The sequence below is a fragment of the Kogia breviceps genome, chromosome 5, assembly GCF_026419965.1.
Source record: "Kogia breviceps isolate mKogBre1 chromosome 5, mKogBre1 haplotype 1, whole genome shotgun sequence".
Lineage (NCBI taxonomy): Eukaryota > Metazoa > Chordata > Mammalia > Artiodactyla > Physeteridae > Kogia > Kogia breviceps.
Window position 1 is genome coordinate 148,608,699 of NC_081314.1, and position 4,466 is coordinate 148,613,164.

Here is a 4,466-nt window from a genome sequence, read left to right on the forward strand (position 1 = left end):
GTCCAGCTCCAAGGGGAGCAGCCACGGGTCCCAGGAGACATCTCCAGCCTGGACCGTACGAGGCCAAGTGTGTCGTCGGCCAGACCAGAGCCGGCGCGTGGAAGGATGTTTTCTTCGTGGTCCTGGAGGGGCCGAGCCCGAGCTCTCTGGCCTGATGGGTCCCTGGGCTGGGGCTGGGCCCCGGCCTCCGCCGGGCCAGCGCTCGGTGCCCGCAGCTGAGCCAGCCCCCAGCTCTCACATCCCTCTCCCCTCCCTGGGCTGAGCCCGCACCCGGCGTGGCCTGGGAGCCCCGACGCTGCCTCCGCCTTGCTTGGAGGGAAAGATGCAGGACCACCACCCGGGGCCCCGGTTTTCCTGGGTGACACCCGTGTAAAGTCGAATTTACCCAGACCGCACCGTGGCAAGAGAAGGTGATTCCTTTATTTTGTCTAAAACGGGGCCGATTTGTCTTACGAGCCTCTCCGCACCAGGGCGCAGAGAAACCGAAACTAAGTGAACAACAACATCAAGTCCTCGACTGCTTGGGTCTCACTTAGCAACATGGGGGTAACTGCTGCGAACTTCACACTTGGCCTCTCTCCGCCTCGAAGGCGAGGCCGGGGCCTCCGCTCAACCCACCCACGTGACCCCACAAAACCGATCTAGGCACATTGAGTCTGCGGCTGGGTGTGAGGCGGAGGAAGTCCGAGCGCAAAGCAGAAGCGGCGGAGGGGCCGCCGGCGGACCCGCCACCTTTGTCTTCTCAGCACAGCCAGGCTTGGCACCGACCACTGGACGCGGCGGGTTCCGGGGCCCCTGGGTGCGATTCTCATTCTCCCCGGACCAGCATCCACTGCGAAGGAGGGATCTGCTGGAACCTCAGGTGTTTCGGAAACCGAAGCCGCCTCCGGGCCCCGGAGGAACACCTGTCTTCTGCCCTGGGCCGTGCCTCAGAGCCGTGGGCACCCCTCCCTGTGGAAGCTGCCCACCTGTGCTCCTGTTCCCGGGGACTCCGGGGGCCCTGCGGACGCAGCAGGTGATGGGCCACGGGAAAGGAGCCCGTGGTCTTAAAGCTGCGGGTCTGCTCGCCGAGGCCCCGTCCTGCTTCCTGTGCCCGGACCCTACTCTTCCCTCGCTAGGGCTTCCCTCCCTCTGCCTGGAGGTTCATTTTGTTACTCTTCCCCCACCTCCTTCAATTACACGCCTGGCTTATTTAATTTCTATCTTCCTCGATTTCGAAGGAGACCCGCTGAGGCCCCTGGTGTTAACTGAATCCTACAGAACCCACCGGGAACAGTGCTTTGCCCTCTGTGGGCCTGGAGCCAAACCCTGCATATTCTGGTCACGCGTGGACTTCCGTGCACGCATCTGTCGCCGTGTCCCCGTCGAGTCCGGAGCCCAGGTCCTCCCCGGTGAGAGCAGGCCAGGCCCCGTCCCGGCGGAGAAGGGTGGGTGGCCACGCGCCGTCACCATGTAGACTCAGCCGTCCGCTGCGCCGCCTGCGCGCGTTCTGCCAGGAGGTCGCCTCCCGGCCGCAGCCGCGCAGGGCGGGCTCGTGTGAAAGGCCACGGCTTCGCATCCACCCAGCGCTGGGTCTGCCCGGACGTGGGATTGCAGGCCCCAATCACGTCCCCTCAGATCCTCTTTCTTACCGAGGGGAATCGAAGGAACCAGGTGGCAAGAGCTCCCTTGGGGTCCCTCTCCCAAGTTTTGTGGGACTGCAGACGAGCCCGAGGTCAGCCGCGGGCTCCGATCTTGGGTGAATGATTCTGGAGGAGCTGAAGGAGCCGGCCGGCGCCTCTGAGCCCCCTTCCTGCCCGAGGTGGGCATCAGGCCCGATGGCCGAGACGAGCCCCAGCAGCCGGGGGGCAGGGCCGAGGAAACCACAGGGGGGCATATGCAGGCGTCCCTCAGTGGGCGGGACTGAGAGCCACGCTGCGGCCACTAGTCAAAAGCCCCGCGGAACCTCGGTCATGCCCAGGTCTTGTGCGGCTCCAGCCCCTGAACCCACCTGCAGCCCCAGGGCAGCCCCCGCTGGGAGCCACGTTGGTAGTTGATCAGAGACGCACCCTTGGCCCAGTTCTCCTCCAGACCCTCCCCAGGCCTCCTAGTGCGGCGTCTCCGTGCCTGTCCCTGGGCACGTGGGGTCCTGGCCACTCCCTCCACTCAGACCCTGGGTGGCAGCACCCCCTACGCCCATGCCGTGGTCCCGATTCTGGCACTTGACTCCCCCACTTTTCTCTCCTCCCTCAGCCCAGGCCGCGTGCTGTGACCCCAGGATTTCTTGGCTACTTTTCATTAGCTGCAGCCACACGGCTCTCAGAAATGCAGCTACGGGACGCCTGCTCCCACGGGGTTTCCAGCTGTGATCTGGTCTGACACATCTGGCCCTGGGCTCTCCTGGGCAGGGGCCCCCAGCTCACCGAGGGGAAGCCAGTCCACCGGGAGACCGGCAGGTCAGCATGTGTCGGGTGGACACCAAGGAGCTACTCTCCAGGGATGGGAACTTCCGGGATCCCAGGAATGGAAGCTCCTTCCGCATCAAGACTGTTCCCAGAACCAGCAGATCTTGGACAAAGAAGCAGCAGCGTTGCCTGTGGCAGCCCGATGAGGAGCAGGCAGAGACGTGGCGAGGCTCTGTGGCAGCGCCCAGCCTTCCCCAAATCCCAGCCCTTTCTCCCCAGGCCCGTGGGGCATCTCGTCCTCCTGGAAGCCAGGTGTGGCCACGTGACAAGTTGGCCAGTGGACGTGGTGTGCATGGACGCAAGTCGTCCCTGGGGGCCCCTCTAGCTGGTGGGATAAAGACACGACAGAAACCTGGAAACCAGTGGACCCTGGAGGGCTGCCTGGAGGCGGAGCCCCTGCCGGCGTGTTCCCCACCCAGGGCGAGCATCAGCGACCATCTCACCGCGTCATATCCTGCCCGTTTGTTACCACGACGTCCAGCACGCTCAGGAGTTCTGGCCTTTTGGGAGAACGGATTCTGAGCCTTCCAACTGCCTGGGTCCCTGCTCCGCACCCCCCCCCCAGCCCCCAGTGCACAGGAAATGAAGTCACTCAGGAAGCCTGGCCCGTCGCACAGTGGGATGTGGGGCGGGCTCGGGGGGAGGACGAGGCCTGGGGGTCCGAGGGTGTGTGGGGGCCCTGGGGAGGGGGTTGCAGAAAGGAGAGTGGCCCCGGGGGGGGTGGCCTGGGCCCTGAGGAGGCCTGGGCAGGGCGCCATCCACGGCAGGTGAAGCCTGTTTGCAGGGGACAGAGAGATGCGGCCGCAGAGGCGTCAGCGGGGCCCGCGTGTGTCAGGAGGCGCTGAGGGTCTGTACCCGTCCTACCCTTGAATCTCCGCAGACCCCGCGAGGGAACACCGAGGTTCAGGGCCCAGGACAAGCAGGGCAGGATGCTCAAGGCAAAGCGGGCTCTTCCCTGAGGTCACTCTCCGAGGTGGGTCTGGGGGCCCCACGGCAGGCAGGGCTGCTGGATCGACCTCCCCTGGGGCTGATGACACATGTCCTGTGTCCCTGAAAACGCTGCGGCTTCCCCACCCCAATCCACTGGGCTCAGAAGGTCCCCAGGCTGAGGCAGCTTCCGGGAAGGCCTTGGGTTTGGAGTCGGAGCTGCTGCTTTCCTGACACCTGACGCCACAGGAGCTCAGCCGGCAGCTCAGAGGGGCTCCGGTGGCTGGCGACAGGCGGGAAAGACGAGTCTGTAACACAGCCTTGTAACCCGCAACCCGAGGCCTCTGCTTGTCTGTCTGCACGTCTATTCAGGGCCAAGCGTGCTGGGCAGAGAGGGGGCACCGCTGACGGTGCTGAGACCCTGGCCCCTCTGCTCCCGCGCCACCCCTGAGGTGTCAGCCCTGAGAGAGGAGGTGACGGCTTAGTTCATGATCCTCGCTGCCTGCCCCACGTCGGGTCTCTTTCCCCATTTCTGTGGCGTATCTGAAAGAGAGTGGTTGAAAGTGAGAGTCTTTGGAGACCCTCCCCCGCCGGGGGGCCACCTGCACCCCCGGCCCAGCACTGCAGTGAGAAAGACTCTCCAGCCACGGGGCCTGCGGTCCCACCGGCCTCCAGCTGCCTGTGCAGCGGGGCCTCTGCCCCCTCTCTGGGCCAGTGTTTCCCCAGAGATGGGCCCGGGCCTTGGCGATCCAGGACTGAGAGACGGCTGGTAACCCAGGCGGGGAGGGGACACAGACGCGCGTGAGGAGAGCCAGACCCGGCCGCCCCCGCGGGCGAGGCCCAGCGCTCCAGCCCCTCGGTTCCGGTGAGATGGGTCTTGGTGGGCATCCACTAGGCAGGCCTGTTCCCGGGGGTGTGGTCCAGGCTCCGCCTCGGCCCATCTGTCCCCCAAAGGGGCAAGAACATGGCACTTCATCTAAGAGCCCCGCCACAGGTGCCAGGTGCCCTGTGGTCAGCCTTAAAATCAGCACCATCACCACGGTCTCCGGACAAGGTGCCCTCAGCGCGGTGAGGCCGCTTGCCTGCCTCTGAGCC

At 65.5% G+C, this 4,466-nt stretch overlaps 1 long non-coding RNA gene across 1 annotated transcript; it reads right to left on the reverse strand.

The window, feature by feature from the left end:
- Nucleotides 1-400: 400 nt before the first annotated feature.
- LOC136794336 (uncharacterized) lies at nucleotides 401-2,934 on the reverse strand. The gene is made up of 2 exons (XR_010840946.1): nucleotides 1,268-2,934; nucleotides 401-832 (listed from the first exon to the last, which is right to left on the reverse strand). It is a non-coding gene; the product is annotated as an uncharacterized lncRNA (long non-coding RNA).
- Between the last annotated feature and the right edge of the window lie 1,532 nt (nucleotides 2,935-4,466).